At 34.5% G+C, this 24,498-nt stretch overlaps 1 pseudogene; it reads left to right on the forward strand.

Moving 5' to 3' along the window:
- The first annotated feature begins 23,183 nt into the window (after nt 1-23,183).
- Nucleotides 23,184-23,629, forward strand: LOC123650272 (annotated as a pseudogene).
- The last annotated feature ends 869 nt before the right edge of the window (nt 23,630-24,498 follow it).

Consider the following 24,498-nt stretch of genomic DNA (forward strand, 5'->3'; position numbering starts at 1 on the left):
ATTCAAAACATCTCAAAAATGTGGATGTTGCAGAAAAAAGACTGAATTTGTCCACAATAAACATAGGCATTTAAAAAAAAATAAACATATAGAATTATAGTTACGATCTAAAATTGTCCTTTAGATATAGAGATACTATTAAAGAGTGCTTTCCTTTGCTCATTCTCTTCTTCCTGCTCCGCCATCCCACTGACTAAATACAGAAATGCATCTAGCTTCAGGGGTTAAATAACAAATATCACTTCCACAACACAGTCTTTTCCATAAACTAACAAAATGACCATTATAAAGAATTTACTTTACTACTTGTACCTTTAACATACTTTTGGCATTTAGGACTTGTTTGTCTTTTACATAAACACAATATCAATTAAAATGCACATATAAAGTAATGGTTAGACCATCTGAACTTAAAGATAGAACCAGCCCTCTTCACTTCTTCCCTTCCCACCACCAAGACCCAGGGAACATTCACAATACTGCTTTTAAGGGATCAAGTTTGATAATTTCATTCCCAAAATACAATCATTTCCATGAATATACACAAGAAAATTTAGAGTGTAATATTACATTTTCTACATTCTGTATGCTGTATGCTTCTAAACATCTAGAACTAGATGTTTTACATACTAATGTTTGTCCGCTGCACACAATAAATAAGTTTCACACACGTAACAATGCTATCATCTAAAAGTATCTCCAAACTGGGAACTTTCTGGCCCAGAGATCTTCCCTTTCTATATTAACAGTAGACAAAGTATAAGTAACTACTCCCCATGCCATTTTCAGAAGGCAGTATTATGAATTTTAACAAAAGTGTGCTAACTCTACTTCTGTCATATCATGGCAACCTCAATAATACCAAGAAAGACTAGATGTTATAAATTTACTATGCATTTGTCCAACATATAAGCCCTGTACACAGTAAGTATAACACAATGCACAGAACATTAATAATGGTTAATCTTGTTTCGCTGTAAACAGACTGGAAAGCACCTTACACTTCCTTCCCCTCCCTTCTTCCCCAATCAGCCCAAACACAAAGCAGTAGTTATTAATAAGGTGGTTTAGTCACCCTGTTTTGAAAAGAAAAAAAATTACAGTATTTCCTATAGATTTTAACCAAAAAAAAATTGAAAATATATCTATTTTTTATGATCTTTATTTTTAACATGCCAGGCATTTCAGAACATCTAGAAAGATCAGATATTTCAAAAAGGACTGTCAATACAATAATGAGGAATAAAGCTCACACACAGAGCAATGGCTACAATATACAAATATCTTTCAAAATATGACCTAGAGCCCTCTTCTCTCCTTGGTGTGGTCTTTACTCCTCCAGTCCTCTGAACAAACATGGGCCCTCCTACTGATTTTGAGGGGTGTTGGTCGTAGAATTTCATTTCCAAAAGTCATTTCCAGAAGAAATTTTTCTTCTATGACTTTCTTGAAGGATATTTACAAGATTTGTGATTTTTCTGGCTCAACTCCTCAACTTCTCTTTTACTGTATATTTACTACACTTTTTCAGTTATTTTCTTAGTGGTTGCCCTGGGAAGAATTACAATTACCATTGTAACATCATTTTTTTTTTTTTTTTGGTCATTGTTGCTTGAAGCTAGGCATTTTAAAATAACTTAATATGGCAACTGGGGAAATCAGATACTCCTCCCCTCCCCCCGCAGCATTTATTGTTACTGCTATCTGTTGTTGTGTTTTTGTTTAGTGACTTTGCTGATCTAATTTTATAAAGTCTGTATTCTTTGTGTGTGTGTGTGTCGTCACTGAAGCTTCTGCTCATTTAGCTTAGTGGTTGTCTAATGAATGGACAGGGATTTACTTAGGTGCCTGAAACCAAAAAACTTCCCAGTTTTTGCCAACAGCTTGTCTATGTTGACACAGGCTTTTAGTGCTCACTCATGCAGTTTACAACTTTGCCTTTTCCTAACAGGGCCTTGGAAGATCTTTCCAGAACATATATACAGCTTTGGGTATGTGCACAGCCTCATGCATGAAGGTTGCCTTCCAAAATTTCCAGGATATGCTGAAGATTTTCAACCCTCCTATGGACATCTTGTTTCTACCTTTTTTTCTTGAGCTTTTTGGTTAGCCTATGTTTTATATACCATAAACAGCTGTGATAGTAAATATTTGGCTCTGTATGTTTTAAAAACAAATTCTTCCTGAGAAAGACTATTTTCACTGGCCAACCTTTCAGGCAGGTCAAATAAAGATAGCTTTGTGAGGATGGTCTTCCAAGGAGCCATGGGACAAATCAAATAATGATAATAATATGGCAGTGGTGCTTTGAAGGACCTCTAACTCATTCTGCTCCCTCTAGTGGATGCCAGTCTACTAGTTTTGATTGGGGGTGATTGTGAGTTATTAACTTTCAAATCCACCAGAGAGCTGGGAGGGAAGAGTGGGAATTGGGGTAGTTAAAATAACACAAATCTCTCTTCTCTTACCGAGATTTAGCTATTCTCTTGAATAAACACTTCCTGAATTGTTGCAAGCCTTTGCTTAATTTGCAGAGCTCTAAAAAGTTGATTGTGACAGTTTTTGCCAATATTCTAGTTGTTTTTAGGGAGGAGATAATTTTTGCAAATCGTTACTTCACCATTTCACTGATGTCACCCTCCATTTTATTTTAAACCACTTTAATCTTGGATTTCCAACAATAGGTACTAAGTCTAATCTTAAACAATACAAAGACAAATGGCAAGAATGAATAATTATATATATCTAAGTCTAAAAATAATAAAATGCATAATTCATATGAGATCCTGGAACATATTTTTAAAATCCCCTGTGAGATATATATACATACATACATATATATATATATGCTTAGAAATTAAAGGTTTAATGCATATGTTAGCTGTCACGATCATTAGTGGTGGTGGTTGAAATACTACACTGCTGTTTTTGAGTAGGGTCTAATTTACTGCCTCAAAGATTCTTTTCTTGTAATTTTGCTAATACTCAGAATAGTAGCTGTTTCAGATTAAATTTGGTGATGTAAAATTTGGCATTCTATTTTGTGTGCTTGGTGATTTGGTGATTTTTTTTCCTGAATTTAATAACAACAGAAAAAGAATAGTATTTTTCTCATTATTCATGAAAAAGCTCATTTTAAAATATCAGGCGTGGACATTTAACATTTTCAAGACACTTATTCTGATAAATTTATAACTAGTCACCACATTAACAAAATCAAGGGCTACTGTCTTTATAATAATATCTTCTCAGAGATATATAAATGTACCAGACTATAATTCAGAAGGAACAATATAGATCTAAAAATAGTTGCTTCTGCAAAATATCATACTTCAAAAATATGTTATATACTAGTGTAATATTTATATGATCTAAATTCAAATGTATAATATCTAAGACTCAAAGTTATCTTCCCTTTGATATCATTTCAACTTCCCGTCTAATATTTGTACCATTATGCTCTTTTTAAACATTTTTTGTGATGATATTTGACTTGCAAAAAGTTGCCAAAATTATGCAAATGATTCTCTAAAACCCTTTCCAAATTTCTTACATATTTACATTTCACACATTTGCTTTATTCTGTCTCTTTTTTCCTTCCCTCCATAAATATTTTTCTTTCCTGAAAATACTGAGCATAAGCTGCAGACATGATGCTCTGTTATCTCTAAATGCCTCACTCTATGTTTTCTAGCAATAAGGATAATCTCTTATACAGATAAATATGATGGTCAAAATGAGGAATATGCAAATCAATTACTTTTTCTCTGCATTATCCAATATAACATCATGCATTGCATTTAATGATCATGTCTCAAATATGGAAGAGGTCCTCAGTCTTGCTTTTACTTTCATGACTTGAACACTTATGAAAAACACAGGCTAGTTGCTTTATAGAATATCCTTCAATTTGGGTCTGTCTGATGTTCTTTCATAGTCAGATCCAGGTTATATATTTTTGGCAATAATATTGAAGGAATGACTTGTGTCCTCAGTACATCATCAGGAAGCACATACTGTCAATTTGGCCCATTACTGGTGATGTCAACTTTGATTATGTAGTTAAGGTGGCACCTGCCGGGCTTCTCCCTTTGAAGTTACTATTTTTACCTTTGTAATTAATAAGTACTTTATGTGGAGATATTTAAGACCATACATATAAATATCCTAATTTTCCTTAAACTTTTGCTTACTAGTTTCACTGCCCATGGGTGATTTTTGATTTTTGATCAGGGAAATATTACTGTGGTGACTGCCAAATTCTATGCCATTATTTTTTAAAAAGATACATAATCACGTCTCTTTCATTCCCAGTGTAATCAAACAAAATACCAGCACAGAGAAAAGATAGTATAAATTGATTTACCCATTAGACTCTATTGCTATCTCACACATTCTGATTAGTTTTAAGATTTAAGATCATGGACTAGTTTATGTCTTTATAGTAGTTTTAGGAACATTTTCATTCAACAGCTAAGTGGATTTAAAAAGAATAAGCAAAAACATTTGATAATTTAATTCTGACCTAGGATTTTATGTTTTTACTTTACAGCTTCAATGGTAGCTTTGGTTAATGAAATGTTATAATAGAATATGTGTAGTTTGGTATCATTGCTATAATTAATGTTTACTTAGAACAAGCAAAACATTCATCACATTTTAGATGGTACTTGTAGCATATCAGAACAGAAGGAAGGCAGTGATTGACAAAATGTTTATGTGACAGATACAATCACCATATAAATACACATCTGATGAACTTGAAAATTAACTTGCTGTGAGGAACAGAAGTGCATGTTTTCAGAATTTTATTTCCACAGCTCATTTTAGCTAAAAAGGAGAGTAAATGCATAAAGCTAATAACCTAAAACAAAATTGTTTTCTTTTTTTAGCCATTCCAAACAACTGATAGCTAGGAGATTTAGAGACAAGACCTTCTATGTTCCAATAACATGCAATGAATGAAATATTTGAAATATCATTTTTTCTGAAAGAGAGAGATCAACATTTTGCTTCATAATATCCAATGATAATATTTTAATGAAACTTATTTTTATCTTTTTAAACTTCAGAACCAGAGATGCTTCCAGTCCACAGCTATCTTAGTTTGCAGTCCTGGATTTCCTACCCTTTCGCCCTGCTCTTCCATTCTGCTTCCCAGAGACGGGTTTCACTTACTCCTGACTCTTCATCAATATCATCTTTAGGGGCTTGCTACTCAACTCCTCATGATTCCCAGAATGTTTCCCATTCAACTTTACCCCAGTTCAGTTTCTCTGCCTGTAACCCAATAGATATCCTTTTGTTGATGTCTGGGAAAAAGAAAGCAGAGCCAGGAAACAAACACAAAGAAAATCAAATAGACTGTATACTAGAGGAAAGGTACCAGAGATGCTGACAAACCTGACAGAAAACTCCAATCAGCATCCCAAGAGTTCCCCAGGGCTGAAGTGTGTAAGTTTGCTGTATTTATCAGTGTGAAAAAAGCACAGAGGATAGCCTTTATCATGCTTTTAGTCCCAAAGTGAGCTTCAAATTTATTTTTTAACCAGCCCATAGATAATGAGAATATTATATTTTCTACAATAATCTTATATAAATGTTTTAATTGGAGGAGATTTTCATTTAGTAAAATATTTTCATTTATTTAAAAATATTCATTGAGTCATTGCATTAAACACAAGAGGAGTTATGAGAGAGTTGAAGGGGAGGGTGAAGGTAGAATGTGCTTTGAAGTCAGAAAGATTTCAATTTAAAGCTCAATTCTGCGATTTACTCAGTTCTGCTGTTTACTACTCTGTGGCCTTAGCTAAATTTCATGTTCACTACAATCTTAGTTTTCACTTTTCTTTAAATTTCAGAATATTAATGGGGTATAAATGTTCTATGTTACATGAATTATTTTTGTAATGTTTGAGTCCTGCCTATAGATGTGCCTGCCACCCAAATAGTGTTCATATTATCCATTAGGTTAGTTTTTACTCCTCCCCTCCCTCCCTCTCCCCCTTGATTGATTTCCACTGAGTTTTATTTCTCTCTGTGAACTTGTGTGCTCATTGGTTAGTTCCAATTTAATAGTGAGTACATATGGTGTTTGTTTTTCCATTCTTGAGATACTTCACTTAGGAAAATGGTCTCCTGTTGCATTCACATTGTTGCAAAAGGTATTAATTCATCTCTTTTTTTATGGCCGAGCAGTACTCCATGGTACACATATACCACATTTCATTAATCCACTCATGAATTGGTGGGCATTTGGGTTGATTCTACATCTTTGCAATTCTGAATTGTGCTGCAATAACCATTTTAGTGCAGGTGTCTTTTTGGTTAAATGATTTATTTTCCTTTGGGCAGATACCCAGTATTAGAATTCTGGATCAAATGATAGGTCTACTTTTAGTTCTTTGAGGAATCTCCATACTGTTTTCCATAGGGATTGTATTAATTTGCAGTCCCACCAACAGTGTATAAGTGTTCCCTGCATCCACTGTATAACTGTTCTCTGCATCTACTCCAGCATCTATAGTTTTCGGACTTTTTAAATAAAAGCCATTCTAACCGGGGTAAGGTGATATCGCATTGTGGTTTTAATTTGCATTTCCCTGATGATTAGTGACATTGAGCTTTTTTTCATATGTTTCTTGGACATTTGTTTTTCTTATTTTACAGGTACATTACGGGTTTTAACAAAGTGAATACATGTAACAGATAATGATCCAAGTTGGTTCTTTTTCCTTTACTTATAGATTACTTTAAACTTTGATAAGAAAGAGCCTAAATGAGGATGGCTGATGCTATGGACTGCATGTTTGTGTCCCCCTAAATTCTGTGTGTTGAAGCCCTATGATTGTATTTGGAGGTGGGGCTTTTGGAAGTAATTGGGTCCCTATGATGGAACTGGTGCCCCTTTAAAGGGATAGACACCAGAGTCCTCTTTCTCCACCATATGAGGATATAGAAAGAAGATAGCACTGTGAAAACGAGGAAGCCCTACCAGACAATGAATTGATCAGCACCTTGATCTTGAACTTCCAACCTCCAGAACTGTGAGAAATAAATGTATGCTGTTTAAACTACATAGTCTATGATCTTTGTTACAGAAGCCTTAGCTGACTAATACATCTGGAAATAAACTACTTCAGTTACCTGAGTAGAATTCTCTGGGCTAATGGAAATTAGGCTCAACTTGAAGCTCTTTGATAAAAACAAAATGACTCAATTGAAATAACAGTATAAGAAATAAACATTTTCTATTTAGTTTAGCAAACCCTCCTCGTTCAAGTTACGGAAAACTAACACCTTCTCCACACATGGCTTTAACAAGGAACTTTTAAAATATTCTCTTGAAAAAAAGCCAGCTATCTTTTCATGCACATAAACTAGAAAAAAAATCTGTTCTTTCTTTCAAAAGAAAGAACAAAATAACAAAAAAGAAAGAAAAGAAGAATAAACAGTATTTATTTCTTGTTTTGATTGGTATCAAAACAAATGGCTGTTAATTATGAACTACACCTATATCCCATAACAAAAATTGGAGAATCAATTCATGTGTGAATAGTAAAATTAACACTATTTTAATATATTTGATATGAGGGAGAAGTAAACCAATCTCTTGACCTCTTAAAATTTTGCTTTGCATTTTTAATGTCAAAGGCAAAAGAAAAAATTATCATTGTTTTACAAGGTTAGACAGCATACAGAGTTATCTTATTAAAATCCTAAATGATTTTGTTCCTGAGGTCACATGTCATGTAGTGCCCTACATCTTAAGTATTTTGAAGTAGCCACATACAACATTATGTAAGATTCTTTCATTCATTTCAAATGATTCAATTTTACATTACTTCATTCTTCTGCCAAGCTGAGTGATGCACTTCCAAACTTTTTTCCCATAGGGCAAAGAAAATTCATCCCTAGAGAAACTGTGGTTTAGGGTTCTATCCTTCAGTATAGTAGTTCCCAAGAAGAAAATTGCATCAACCATCTTTAATTCTATCAGGAGTTTAATCTTGTAATGAAGCTGGAAAATTCCATTTTTGTTAATAGAGAACTAGCATGAAATATAGAGAGCAAAACATTTTCACTGGCAGTGAACATAGCCACACTGAGTCATCACACACTCAGCATATAAAATTGATTTAATTATATTGACGAGGAGGGCAAAAATGGCCTGAACTAGCACAGTCAGCCAAATGCAAACAAAGCACACACCTCAAATTGTATTATCAGTGGAGAGGTAATATGCCTTCAGTGTTGAGCTGAGATTTTCATCTTTGTGCCATTCTCAAGTGTCCTAACTGGTAGCAATATCAACTAGTCTTATTTAAAAAATATCTGTCTTTCGCTGGACATCGTGCTACATTTATAATATCGCTTTTTTGAAATAATACTTCGATTGTACTTACAGAGAAAACCGATGAAAGAATTCACTAAGTGGAATGCTAATTACTTTGGGTCATCTCTCAATGGTCTTATAAATCCATTTTTCTATATCAATCTATAGTATCTTCCACCTCTGAGTACAATACTACTTCTCCAGGTGAGGATAGGAGGAATACACTGGTTCCCCTGAGAGTCCAGGTTGTTCTCTGAATTGTTGCTAAAGAAATCTATTACACGGAGAGTGAATCACTTATGCTTTGCGCAGAAAGGCAGCATGGCACGGAGAAGTAATTCTGGATTGGAGTCAGGAGACCTGGAACTTTCTGCCAGTTCTGCTACCATGGTGAATAATTCACTTCTGTTTGTTAAGCCTTCCGAGTGACCTTTCTGTACTTACAAATTTCTCATCTGTAAAATAAAAAGGTCCTTGGGAAAATTGATGAAGTTCTTCACAGTTCTACAATTCTATGATCTTAGCCTGGCTTATTCGATTTATAAATAAGCAAAATCAGTGTAAAACCATTAGGAATGACATTCCTAAATGTGATTCATTAGGAATCCACAAATTACCTAAAGCAATGGTCAGTAGGCCCAAACCAAAGCCTGCATTTTAAATTATGGAATATTTTTAGGTAATTTTATATACAAATAAGTGTATAGGGCAAAAATATGTGGCCAGTTTCAAAATATTACATTGAAAACTCTTTAGTGATATACTTCAATATATATTCTACTTGGAGTTTATATATTTTATTAACTCTTAAAGGAATCCAAATGAAAAAAACCATGAAAATCCATCAATATTCTTTTATTCCTTCATAGTTTATATATGTTGAATATTTTTTCTTGACAATGTTCTCTGTGAATACAAAATTTGTTTTTCCTTTGAGAGTATAACAATGTTCAACAGCTGATCAAAATTGATGTTTATAGTTATAGTTTCTTCTCAGATTTAGAATTATGTTAAGTGTGATACTGTTTGTCTACTGGTGTTTTCATTATTTGGCAGCTGGTGAGGAGGGTTGGTTATGAAAGCTTTTCTCATTTTCCCTGCAACTTCCTGCTTGGCTCCAGCTTGTAGTAAACATACTTTGTTTCATTTTAAAGGAGCTTCATGCAGAAGGTCATTTATTATGTAATCACTTATCTGTGAAAAATCTTAAATATCGTATTTTGACAAAGTAGAATAGGAAAATAGCACTGTAGTTGAATGCTGAGTGAGAAGCAAACCAATGTGCCCATGTAGACATAAGAAAAAATAAGTCAATTCCCTGTTAAAGAAAATAGTTAAATACACCTACCCTTTGAGGGTTAAAAGAAAAGCATTTCTACTACCTATACTAAAGTTAAAAAAACACTTTATGATGTTTTCCCTGTAAAGTTAGAGAACAAATAATTTAAGACTGCTACAGGGTTACTACTTTCATTCCAGTGGAATCTTAGTGCCCCCTACTGATTCTCAAAAATTGTTTTATATTAACAATATTTTCTTGTTTTCTCTTTACAGAAGTATTTTCTGCTATAGTAATTATGGAAATCATTCACCCGCCTGTTTCTTTTTTTTTTTTTTTTCACCTGAGCTTTGTAAATGTATTGAATGGACGTGAGTTTAAGTTATACTTCTACATAGATTTCTGGAACCCAGTTGTCAATTAAATGCAAAGCACTATTTTCAGAGTCAATTGATCTGCATAGTTTGGGTTGCATTTTTTGTAACCCCTAAGGTGAAACAGTGATGCATTTCCTTTTTTTCCCTCTTTTTGTAAGTTTAATTTTTCTCTTCTCTTGCAGGTAATATAAAAATAAATTTAAAAGTCACAAGAGGCTTTTGGTAGCCTATAGTCCTATATGGGTTTTAATAAACCACAGTAGTCCATTAACGCATTTTTCCCCACCCACAGTGCCTGCTTCCTACAGCTGATACCTTATTATATAATACTTGCATATAATTTCTTGTGTATATTTACCTGTTCTGCAAATTGAAATAACGCTTAATCCTTTTCTTATATATAGCCATCATTAAAAACTGGTATATTACATTTATTTATACATGTTTATGCACAGACATTTTAGGTAGACAAATAACACACATTTTTTGAAGTCAAAATAAAAGGGTGGGTAAATGTGTTTAGTAAATATGTAGGGAGAGGAAAGCATCTCTTTTTGATAAGCCCTAGACTGGATTCTAGAGACTGGCATAGTAGTCGGAATTCTGTTACCTTCCACTTCAGGAAGCTTGGGCATATCATTTTACCCTCCAGAACGCCATTTTTTTTTTTTTTTTATAAAATAAAGTCATTGGCCTATTTTTTTTCTAAAATGCTCTGACCGAATTCTAATATAAAAATATTATATGATAACATATAAGATTTAGTATATTTAATTATATTATCTTATATGCACATAACATAGATTTAAAATTTTAAGTAAGGAAATTCAAGGAGACTGTCTAATCCTGTAATAATGCAAATACAGTTGTTTCTGTTGGACTCATTATATGCAGAGGATGCCTTATTTTATATTCTAAAATCCTAGAAAACTCCTCCAAACTCTAACATGCACTCATTTATTCACCTGGGGTCATTGTTAAAATGCTGATTCTAATTCAATAGAACTGGGAACAGGCCTGAGATACTGCTTTTTAAACAAGTTTCACAGACTTCACTTAGAGCAACAAGGGTATAAGCTTAACTTCAGCTGGACCCACATACAGAACAAACCTGCAGTACTACTTCCAGTGTACAGACAACCATATTCTGCAACACACAGCTGGAGTTATCCAGAGAATTTTGAGTCTAAATAGTGAGAAATTACCAATGGCATTACTGTAGAATTTGTTTTGCTATGTGTAAATATTGTCTTTCCAATCAATAGAGACCACTCTATTTATAGGCTCTTCATAGGACTGCAAGCCATCGGAGAAGATGGTATGATGCTCACACTGCCACGAATTTACAGTTAGCAAAATGCATCTAAATTACTTGAAAAGCATTTCTAATTAATGTTGTTACTTATTTTTATTTTTTATAAAATGGAATATTCAACATCTCTTCAAATCCTAACACAAAAAAACTATATAAAGTAAAGAAATATACTTAACATTAACACTTGGTCACAAAATCTAATTACATACTTTGCTGTATCTCATAAGAATACCTAAGAAACACATCCTCATATATATTATCTCATCCCAAAGTCATGGCCTGAAAAACAAAAACAAACAAAAAGAAAAAGAATTCTGGCAATTTTTTGAACACCTTTCACACGGCTAGAATATAGTCTGCTGTGAACAATTTGTCCAGGCAGTACTCCATCAGAAAGCACTGTGTTGCATCAGTAACACTTCTTTCTGTAGTTTATCAGGAAAGACCATGAAATACAGTAGTTTTTTTTTTTTTTCTTTCAATTCAACAGACCTGTTTCTAAGACCATGTCCACAAATCATTGTCTTTGACCTCTGCAACCTCATTTCACTACACCAGAGGGGGAAAAAGGCCTACACTATTTCCTCAAGAAATCAAGAGAATCAGTCAATTTTCTTTTGAACTCTCCTTCTAAAATATCAGAAGTAATCATCTTACAAACCCTCCCACTACCTCTTTTTTAATGCTGACCAGAGATCTGAACAAACTCGCATTTGACACCCAAAATCCCCCTCTTCATGCAGAATTTAGTGAACAGTCTGATCTTCAAAAAGTGGCCCGGATTAAATCAATTAAATATGTGTCCTTTCCGAGAAAAAGTGGCAGCCAGCAGTCATTGTTATTTCTTAAAGTGTCTTCTCACAAAGCAAGAGCAAGTCATTCCTTTATTTGTGAATTCATGTAACAAATATATACTGAGTACCTAGCATATGTCAGACACTGGGCCAGCCCCGAAGATACAGGGATAAGGCAGAGACGCGGTCTCTGATCCATCCTGAACGGCTGGCAACACAGTCCAGTAGTGGTCCAGCTTAGACTAAAATCTGAGTCTGCAAATGCTTGGTTTTCACCATCTTTGCTCTAACACCAAATTACTTAACGCAAAGTGTTTCTAATATGCTGAATCTCGATACTTGTGAGAGGAAGAATATACTGTGGAAAGCTGTAAAGTTACCCTCTTCCCCTACAGTTCATCTGGGGCCAGGTCCAGGCTTCCATGTTTTTAAATGTCTGCAAAGATATTTTTCTACATCGAAGGTTTACGTGTTACCAGCTGGTGCTATCGCCTTGTATTGTTTGTATACTCATTCAGGTATAAAAATGGACTGAGGAAATTAAAATGACTTCATTAAAATTGTTAGTAGTCCTAAATCAAAATGTTGATATACATTTCTATAGGTGTGTAATTTCTGCTGTGAATACCTTTGGCACTAAAACTACCTAGTTCATTGTCATATCCTTGTTTTCTCTCTCCACTGTGTAAATGGAATAAAATTATGACAACGGTTCCAAACTATGTTCTGAATGCAAATTTGTATGTTTAAACATAAGAAGAACAATGCTTATCCAAAGCTAAAAGTCTAGACATATTTGAGATGTGAAGCTTTGTTGAGTACAGGAAAGTATAAAGGTAGGAGACTGGAACTTTCATACTGCTTTTTTGAGAGTTAAGGGAAGAATGAGGTTTGCAGCCAATGTATGTTAATACAACAAGCTCTGATTCTAGTTGCTGTTTCATTTTATACATTCTTTTAAAACCCTTCAAGGATTTCAAACTCAAGGTTTATGTTAAAATAAGTCTCTAAATAACCTGGTTGCAGACTATTACACGTTACTTCATACATGTTGAGATTAATAAACAAAAGTAGAGAAAGGGTTGCCTACATATTATGCAAAATACACAAGAAAATGCCTAAGGTTATAAGTGTTTCAAATTATCAGGTTAAGCAAATTGCAATTCCAAAATCATCTTTTGGTATTGTTTTACTTTTTAATTTCTAAACAAAATTAGGTGGTCCTTTTGTCTAATGTTACATATTATCCATATAATGCAGAATATTTCATTGTTATTGAAAAATTTTGTAAAGATTAATTTTCAAGCAAATGTGTACCAGAATAGTGGGCCCTCTACCATAAACCCACTATGTAATAGATATTTAATTTTTCTTGTTGTCAAAATTATTTTTTAAGGAGTTGTATTTAATTTTATTAGTTTTTAAAATCTGATTATATTGACAAACTATATCTTTCTTGTTTAATACGTTAAAAGCATTTGAAGTATATTGAAGCATAATGTTCATCACAATAAAAAACATTCACTGTTCAACTTATTATAGACAATGGTTTAAATGTATACTCAGATTTGAGTCACATAGTTTTAGGGCAAATTTCAGCTCTGATCTTAATCAGCACATGATCTTGGCTGTGTTAATATCCCTGTTCCTTCTCTTTCTTTGAAGATGGAGATAAATCTCACAGATTTTCCATAAGGATTAACATAAACTAATTGTAAGAATTATTATATCATTGTTTTTAACAGAGGCTTAGTTGGCATAAATTAATTACTATTTAGAAGTAAATACAAGTGCATATAAGCCCAATTTGTGGTATCTTCAAAGAAACCTTAGACAGGGTTAATGTCTTAAAAGGTCCTGTACGGCCAGTAAGGTCTATTCAGTTGAGTACACCAAAGTCAGGGGTTCTTGGACTTGGAATGTATTTGTTTTAGAAGAGTTTTAATCTGATTTTTTTTTTTAAGTTACAGTTTGTTTTTTTCAAAATTCCCAAATGACTTTTATTTATTTTCTGGTTTGAAAGAGTTTATTGATTTTGATACTCAGAGTTTTCTCTCTAAAAGTTCAAACTTTTAACTGGGTGTTGTCTGGCTTTAACTTGTCTTTCAGGCTTTACACTTTTCTAGGGGAAAAACTAAGATATTTCTACATCCCAGTGAGAAAATCTAAAAAGACTACATGAGAAGAAGGCACATGCTTCGTGATGAAACCCAATTTCTAAAGGGATTTGAAAATTGAAAGGAGTTTTATAAATTTGATCTATTACTGACTGCCATTTACGGAGGGCATGCTGTTATAACATTCCATAAGGAAATCCCCCAGGTAATGCAATGAGGACTTTTCCAGCCATAAAGACTAAGTATTTTCAATTGCTGGCTCACATATCTTAAAATTCCAAAAGACACCTATTATATTACAAATCTCAAGCAAGAAAATATTTGCAAACTTAGAAGCATCTAAATATGGATTTTATTAAGTACATGGAAATGATAATTAAATTAGAATCTTATTAAATTAAATTTAAAGAGTGCCAAATAGTCCATGTTGGTATTACTTAAAAGTAAGATCTTTATGTCACTATACCAGTAGAGTCTCTATTCCATCCTGGCTGAACAGAAGCCAAAGTGACTTGCAAACCTGCCAAAAACTGTGAGATTGAGACAAAAAATCTAGAAGAGGGAAAACAAAATGTGGCCAGAAAACCTCTTGAAGAACAATGAATTATACCTTGGGTCTTTGCATCCTAGAGCTCATAAAATGAAAAATGTGCATTGATTTTTCTCCCAGCTAGAGAGATACTATAGCAAACATTTCTAAAAATAGGACCTTCCACTGACTTTGTCCTGTTAAACCGGGAATAAAACAGTGTTTCAGTAAGGTTGTTGTAAATTTGCTTTAGAGCTATTGCTTAACAACAGAGAAATCAAAGAATGAGAAAAAAAAATTAAGCAACCCCCCAAATTATTAACTATAATTACAACATTAAATCTAATTAATGTAGCATACAGATGAAAGACAACAGGTGTAAATATGGCTAAAATGTCCAATTCTTTGAATAATTTATCTTTTCATAGCTATAATATAATTCCTGGTCATTGAAAAATTTATCTTTTATGACTATAAAAGAGTGTTAATACTTTGGGTAAGACTTGAGAGAAATTTAAGATCTTGTCACTGAATTGATATCCTCAATAACAGAGAATTTCCTGACCAGGTATTACTAGATGAAACTCACATCTCAATCATCATTTTACTCAGCATGTTGGAAATATGAGAGTTCAAGGAAGAATCAGTTCAGTTCCATTTTCTTTTCAAAGAAATGTATAAGGGACTAAGCCAGATCGTTGGTTCCAAATGAATACCAAACCTACTTTAGCAGGCATGCCTGCTTATATATTTCTATGTCTTCAGGAATATACTAGTCTCTTCCTTTTACCACCTTCAGGAGGCTGGAGTCATTCTGTGAGAATTTTTATCTCAATTTGTTCAAGCTAACTTCTTCCAGAAGTGTCCTTGGGTGATATTGAATGAGAAAAGAAATAAAAAGTTTTCAGTCATCTTTCATTTCTACTAACCTTGGGACCAAGTCCAGGGTTGTATTGGTTGTAAATATAACACAGAAAGCAAAATGCCTCAATTAAGAATGAAGTCTCTGAGTCAGATAAATCCTTTTGAGATTTAGGGCAAGTACAAGACTGTCATATCCTCAGATTTCTTGTATAAAAAAATGAGGAAATAATGACCTCTATTTCACAAAATTGTTAAATAAGGATGCATATAAATAAAAAAGTATGGGAAATGTAGAATGTCATGTATGATATGCAATAAAAACCTATTTAACTATGTGCTTCTACTTTTATTACTACTATTATTAGTATAACTCTAAGAGCACAGGACTCAGTTGTCAACATGATTTGGTAGAAAACTGGTATTAAATATCTTGATAAAAGAATCAACGTGGCAAGAAGTTGATTGAGAGAAAATGATATAAATAATATTTAAGATAAGTAACAGAGGAAAAGGAAAAACTGTAGCAAAAGCCCACCACACACACAGACACACAAACCCACAATCTCCATATATATTCTATATATATATTATACATACACACACATCACACACAAATATATATATATATATGTGTATGTATATATTACACACACACACACACACACACACACACATCTCCAGGGGAAAAAAATTTCAGTCTCAGATCATAGGTTTCCAATCCAAGACTAATTACCCAATAGTAGGTATAGTCAAAATAGTAGACCTAAAAAGAATAGAATATCATGGCAAGGTCATCCTTTCTGGTTTTGTACTGCTCAAAAGGTAAAACAATAGGATTATAATAATCCATGAGAGATCACTCTTTATACACACACACACACACACACACACACACACACACACACTCCTATTATTTCACTAGCCAGAGAGAATTAGGCATCTTTTCCTCAAAGTAGCCATGTCCTATAAATCCTGCTGCAAAAATTAAAACTAGAAGAATCTAGGAAAGTAAAAGCACCTGTTGAGGAAAGGGAACATAATAGGAAGAAGATTTTGTGTTCCTGATACTGCTTGCTACTTTTTAAACTATCTTCACGTAAAAAGAGAAAAGTTCAATGACCGGGGACACTTATACTTTCTGAAAGTCAGGAAACCTAATTTGCCAATATAACTTTGACAGTAGGAATCTTAACACAGTCAATAAACCAGCAATATTTCTCAATCTTGTGCATCTTCTAGATTCTACAGTGACTCCACTTATTATCTTTCCCATGGGATATCATACTGACACATAGAATTTTACCTAATATGAGTTGTGGATTGTGTACATGCTAATTTGCACTTTTATTGTATCATTATTTCATTCACCAACATTCTCCAAAGGTAAGCATACTTCATGATACGTAGGAGCAACTTATATATATTGGTTAAACAAATAAACATAAAATATATACCCAAATATCATTTTATTAGAACAGCAAAGCTATCTATGAAATTTTATGGCAATTCACCCTTGGGGATACAGCCTTCAAAAACTTTTAGAAACTCAGAATAAAAGTGATAGATGGGAAATATTGTGCTAAGATTGACTGAAGAAAAGTAAGGACGGGAGACATGCCCCATCTCCTTCATTCTTAAAATTACTGCTGTATAGCAGAGTATGTCACATACTAATAAAGTGGTTTAATCTTACTTCAGTTTAATTTGCTTGATTTTAGTAGTCATAATACTGCAATCTATATTGCTCTTATCAGTTTTTATCTCGTTTTTTTTCATTCATAAATTTAATACTTCAGGTTGAAAATTGAATGAGAAGAGGTTTCCCTCTCATATTATGGGTATGTGTGTATGTGTGCAAAATATATCTCATTATCCTCTCAATTATGAAAATATATATACATGTAGTGATATGAACTCGTGTATGTGTGTATTCATGGAAGGAAACAAACAAACAAAAAAATTAAAGAAAGTTGACCATTGAAAGCTGAGAACTGTGCATAGATTAGGTCTATTTACAAAAATTTTCTCCTGAGAAAACTCCATCGTCAACACAGCAGGATATAGACATAACTCGGGGGGAGGCAGGGGGCATGGGCAATATATATAACCTGAACTTTTTTCCCCACATAATAAGATGAAATAAAAAAAAGAAAAAAAAGAAACAAGCACTATTGCAACACAGACTTTGTTGTTTAATCACCTCTTATTCACCCTGTTGGCGAGGGAGGGATCTCCTATTCTAAACAATGTGAGATGGGTAAGCAAACACCTAGCACGGGGTAGATGAGGTAGGCAGTGGTGTATTAGTCACACACACTCAAGGCCTGGGAGAGAAAGATCCTGTGTGCCACTAGGGCCACCCAGGGGATGCCCTCGGGAAGAGTGAATAAGCAGAGGCTGTAGGAGGTAGGCTTTAGAGTAACAAGGGTATGTGGTGTCTCTGGATCCGGAGGGAGGATGTGATAGCCTTGTTTAAATAATTCCACAGGCTAGCAAAGATGTGGAAACAACCCAAATGCCCATCAATTCATGAATGGATTAGCAAAATGCGTTATATGCATACCACGGAATATTACTCAGCTATAAGAAATAACGGTGATATGGCATCTCTCTGGTTCTCCTGGAGAGAGTTGGAACCCATTCTATTAAGTGAAGTATCCCCAAAATGGAAAAATAAGCACCACATGTACTCACCAGCAAACTGGTTTCCCTGATCATCACCTAAGTCCACATTTGACAATAACACCAATTGGGCATCGGGCAGATGGCGGGGGAGGGGATGGGTGCATACCTACATAATGATTGTGATGTGCACTGTCTGGGGAATGGACACGCTTGAAGCTCAGACTCGGGGGGAGGAGGATGAGGGGGCATGGGCAATATATATAACCTGAACTTTTGTACTCCCATAATGAGCTGAAATAAAATAAATAATAATAATAATTCCACAGGCTAGCAGGTAGCGGAAGTCTGTTACTCAAGGATAAGCAGACACGGTGCTTAGGATTCTGTAATAAGAGAGTTTCCTTAGGTAGGGAACATTATCATTAGAAGTAAAGGAGGAGGGAACTTGTGTCCCTACCAATTTTTCTAGCTGTCAAGGCACCACTTAATACTGAATCTTAATTTCAGACCTCATTACACGATTGTCCACCTGTTTTTTCTTCTTTTTAATAGAAGGCTCATGTATATGAGATATAATAGGAAAAAAACAATTTAAATAAAAAGAATCAGATGCATGGACAGTAATAGGATACAAAAAAGCATTCAAACAGAACATAAAAAAGCAAGTGTTCCTATAATTACACCAGGCAATATAGGATTTGTGACAAGCAGTATTACTAGCTACAAAGAGGAACTTCTCATATTGATAAAAGGATGATTTGACCAGGAAGATATACTATGGGATGTATATATACCCAAAATAAGAGCTTTACAATCATTGGAGCAAAGCAGAGACAACCAAAGGGAAAATTAGACAAATTCACATTCATAGGTAAATATTTCACACCCATTTATCAGTAATTGATAGAAAAAAATAGATAAAAATATTGAAGAATATTAATATATAATGCTATACAAAAATTAGGAATAGAAGGGAATTTCCTCAATCTGGTATATGGCTTCTACAAGAAAACTAGCTTTAATACCATGTTTAATTGAAAAATAGTGGACTTCCTCCTCCCCCAAGATAAGGAAAATGTCAAAAATGTCTGCTCTTACTCCTTACTACTTTTATTTAATATTTCTCTGAAGCTTCTAGCCAATAAAAAATAAAAATAAATAGGGAGGATTTGAACACCATGTACGTAGATTATAATATTAAAATGTTCATTCTCCCAAAATGTATAGATAGAGGAAGTAAAATCCCAATCAATACTTCAATATTTTTTGGGGGGAGAATTGGGTAATGTAGCCTAATGTGCATAGGGAAATAAAATCATTGAAACTAGGCAAAACAATCTTTAAATAGAAGATAACATTTGGAAGACTCAAACTACCTGTTTTTAAGACTTTATATAAAGCTGGAGTCATCAAGACAGCGTGGGAATGTGGAATTGGCAGAAGGACAGGTATAGATTAACGGAACAAAATAGAGAATCCTGAAATCGTCCCACACAGTCAATTTACTTCAGCAAAAACATCAAAGCAATTCAATTGAGAAAGGACAGCCTTTTCTACAAAATGTGCTGGAACAATTTGATAAACAAATAGAAAAATAATTAACCTCAATATCTCACACCAGCACTAAAAAATTAATTCTAGATGGATCATAAATCTATACTTACAATCTAAAACTATAAAGTTCCTGGAAGAAGAAATTGAATAATATCTTCATGAAGGTAATCATTTATTTAGGTGGATCCAAAAGCACTAAATTTTAAGAAAACTTTTGAAAAATGTATTTTCGAATTAAGAAATTCTGTGTGTTAGAAAACACCTAAGACAGCCACATAATTATAGTAATATTCACAATTCTCATTTCTGATGTATAATTTGGATTCATAATATGTAGAAACTGCAAGAAGTCAAAAATAAATGACATAAAATGTTTGACAAAAATTTGAGTAGATACTACACAAATGTTTGTAGGAATTACCAATTAACTCAACAAGCGGTGCCTTACATAATCAGATGTCAGGAAGTGTAAATTAAAATCATAATGACATATTACTTCACATCCACTTGAATGATTAAAAATGAGATGTCTGACAATATTAATGGCTGGTGAGGATGTAAAGCAACTGGAACTTTCATATATTTGGGGGAGAGTTGAGAGAAGATAAAATGTTACAACCACTTGGAAAACACCTTGACAGTTTCTCGTAAGGTTTGATATAACTCTACTCTAGGACACAACAATTATACTCTTAGGTAGAATTTACCCAAGATAAATGAAAAAATATTTCCACAAAAAGTCCTGTACAAGAAAGTTTATCCCAGTTTTATTCATAATATTTCCAAAGTGAAACTCAAATGTTCATCAAGAGAATAAAGGATACACAAATGACAGTGTATCCTTACAATAAAATAATACCGTGTAATAAAAACAAATGCAAAAACTACTGATACATATCACAACATGGATGCATAACAAAAACATCTTGATAAGTGGAAGAAACCATATATAAGGGAAGATATACTATATGCTTCCATTTATATGAAGATCAAGAGACTCAAAACTAACGTAGAGTAAAAGACATCCGAAAGGCAATTGCCTAAAAGCGAGTGCAGGTAACTTGAAAGTGGCAGAAGCATAGTTACAATGGTATGAAAATATTCTGTCTAGAATGGAGTGGCAGTTGTATACACAATATTATATATAAATATTTATATAAATAAATGATATATAAATAATGTATTCATATATGTGTGTGTGCATATATGTGGCATATGTGGCATGTTTTTATCAGCAGTAATAAAATTGTGTACTTAAGATTTGCCATTTCACTGTATCTAAAGTTTATCCAAAAAGATAATGTCCATGCATAAGTTAAATATAATTCAAAACAATATTTATGGGGACCATATTCCAGACTCTGTTGTACCTAGCCTGAAGGCAGAGGAGTGTCAGTTTCATGCTCATACAAGACAGCAGTTGTTGATTTCACAGCCGTGAAAAGTCTTGGAAGGCCAGAGCTTTCTCCGGGAAGCTGGTGTGATAGTTGTCCATTCAACCTGTGCACCTCTCCCAGCAGACTTATGTCAGGCATATGAGCCTTCTCTTGCTGCATAGAAAATGATCACAAACTTAGCCCCTTAAATAACTTCCACTTACTACCTTAACTGTTCTATAGACCAGAAGATCAGTTTGCTTGGTTGGGTTCACTGCTCAAGATCTCACAGGACTGAAATCAAGATATATCATCCTGGCCATGTTCTTACATGGAAGCTCTAGGGAAGAATCCAATTCCAAGATTATACATATTTTTGGATAAATTTAGTTCTTTACTGTTGTTAGGACTGAGGCATTCATTTCTTTCCTGGCTCCTAGAGGCTGTCTATGTTTCTCCCTAGTCATTTGGTCTCCTCCATCTTGAAACAGCAATAGAGTGGAGAATCCTTAGGATACTTTGAATCTTCCTGACTTCCCTTTCTGCTATCAGCAGGGAAAAAAAAAAAAAAAACACACCTCTGGGCTTTTGAAGTGCTCATTTTGATTAAGTTAGACCATGTATATCATAGGGTCAACTGATTTACAATTTTAATTATATGTGCAAAATACTTTCAAAGCTGTATCTACATTAGTGCCAGATTGAATAACCGAGGAATGGAAATCTTGAGCTTGTAAATTGTATTTTCTAAGACAGCCACAAATGAGCCATAGAAAGAAATCTATGCCTGGGCCACAGAAAATCATAGAGGGAAAGTGTAAAAAGTATCATTCTATCCAAGAGATGACATTTTTCAAGTACTAAAGCAGTAAAATATTTCTAGCAAACATAGACTCAACAAACAAATGCATATCGTTAGTACACCAATATCAATATGTCTTACACTTTAAGAAAGGATTTCTTTAGAAAACTCTGAAGAAGTTACATATAACATGTTCCAGTAAATGATGATTTAACTATCTTAACAGTAATGTCTTATATGTGTATACCTCCTTAGATTTTTTATAGCTAATTTGGAATCACACATTAACATTTCAACTTTTAAGCTTTGCAAATTTATATCTTTATTAATTAATTCTTCTTTAACTTTGAAAATAAAATAAACAAAGGAAGAAGAAATATCTCACAACCAAAGGAATAAACTGCTTATTATGAGTACAATTCAAGTTAGTTAGCATTACCAGACATTAAAGGTGAAATTGAAAATCACTTGCTTTATTTTACATATATATATATATATATATATATATATCTTTATTAAAACAAGACACTAAGTTTCATACTCCATTTCAATCTGATTTATTTTGTATATGACATATACAAAACATATAAGATGATTTAACCTTTGAAAGATTATAAATGCAGATGTCACAGTGGAGCAAGCTAATGAACACTATAGTGGGGCAAGAGGCTCTAGTTTCATTCCTTTCTAAAAGAAAATATTTTGAATATTTGTGTTGTAAAACTTAAAACAGTTTTTTGGTCTGCATTATTTTGAACATTACTGTATTATCTGATGACCACAGATATTATTTCAAATATATTTTATTTAATAACAAATAAAAATTTAGAGGGATGCTGAAGTCTAGTTTGAGATCATAGTTTAATTGCAAAAAAGTATGAATAGTTGCTGAGTGACACAACAGAGTTCTGTAAAAAAGAGTTTGGAGGCTGCCAAGCTCGCCCCGCCGCTGCCCCGCGCCCCGCTTTGCCGCGCACTCCGGCTCCGCCGCCGCGCTGTCCCCGACCCGCCTGTGGCCGCGAAGCTGCTTCATCTGCCCCCAGCTCAGAAGCCAGCCGCTCGGCCCTGAGAGCGCAAGTCGGCCGGAAAGATGTGGAAGGTGCCAGTTCTGCTCTTCGTTTTGGGAAGCGCATCGCTGTGGGTCCCGGCAGGAGGAGCCAGCACGAGCCGGCCAGAAGATGACATTGGGACCCCAGGTGTAAAAGTTGGCCTTACGATGCCAGGTGCAGAAGATGTGGCAAGCCCAGGTCTAGAAGATTTGACAACCTCAGGAGCCACTGAAGAGCCCTCTAAGCCTGCTGGTCCGACAACCCCGGTGGCAAAGAGTACAACGAGCCTTGACATCGAGCATCGGCCAACCCTGGGAAGCACAGTCCATGCCAAAGAAGAGAGCCAGAGCACCACAGTCCCAAATGTGGCGACCAGCCCCTCCACAGACAAAGCGGGTGGAGAGACACGGATAACAATTGACAAACATGGTTTGACGGCAGTGACCCTGGTTGGAATCATAGGGTCTTACTAGCCATCGGCTTCCTTGGTGGGATCATCCTTGTGGTTATGAGAAAAATGTCGGGAAGACCCTAAGAGGTGAAGGATCGTGCCCTACTGCCAACACGCATTAAAAAGAGAATTTCTGACTTCCCCTGCCCCCGTCCCTGAGCTTGTGGGAGAAGATGACGGCTGGAATGTTTGGCCACACCACTCAAAATCCATGGTGATCCCTCCCCTTGCCACATGTAACCGAAGGAAAGACAGCTCACCACACTTGGCTCCTCTAAGCATTTGCCTTTTGACAGTTTTCTTGAATATAAATTTTATAAAAGATGATTTAAAAGACAAACTGCCTAGAAAACAGAGCAGAACTATGTGAACTGACTTGCCACTAAGACATTATCACTGTTGATGTTAGAAAATGTAATCATGTGTCTTCCTTCTGACCATTCTGTTATTGTTAAAATGCAAAGAGATCTGGAAATATTTATATCAACAGAGTCCTTGGATCCAGTGCTACGTCCGGTAATCACACCAGCATTTTGCAATTGCTGATCTGTTGAAATGTACACGTCCTACTGTAGCTTGGTCTCTTTTTTTTTTTTTTTTAAATCCCAATCTGGTGTGAATAATCAGGTAGAAAAATCTAAACGTGGGTAATAGGTGATGAGCAACTGTCTTTTAGCTGGTCCAGATACATCGTTTCAAAGACAACTATTGGATCGTAAACAGGAAGTGTATACTTTGTTTTTTTTTTTTTTTTTTTTTTTTTTGAGACAGAGTCTCACTTTGTTGCCCGGGCTAGAGTGAGTGCCGTGGCATCAGCCTAGCTCACAGCAACCTCAGACTCCTGGGGTTAAGCGATCCTACTGCCTCAGCCTCCCGAGTAGCTGGGACTACAGGCATGAGCCACCATGCCCGGCTAATTTTTTTGTATATATATTTTTAGTTTGCCAGATAATTTCTTTCTATTTTTAGTAGAGACGGGGTCTCACTCTTGCTCAGGCTGGTCTCGAACTCCTGACCTCGAGCGATCCACC

This window comes from Lemur catta, chromosome 1 (assembly GCF_020740605.2).
Source record: "Lemur catta isolate mLemCat1 chromosome 1, mLemCat1.pri, whole genome shotgun sequence".
In the NCBI taxonomy this organism is placed as follows: Eukaryota; Metazoa; Chordata; class Mammalia; order Primates; family Lemuridae; genus Lemur; species Lemur catta.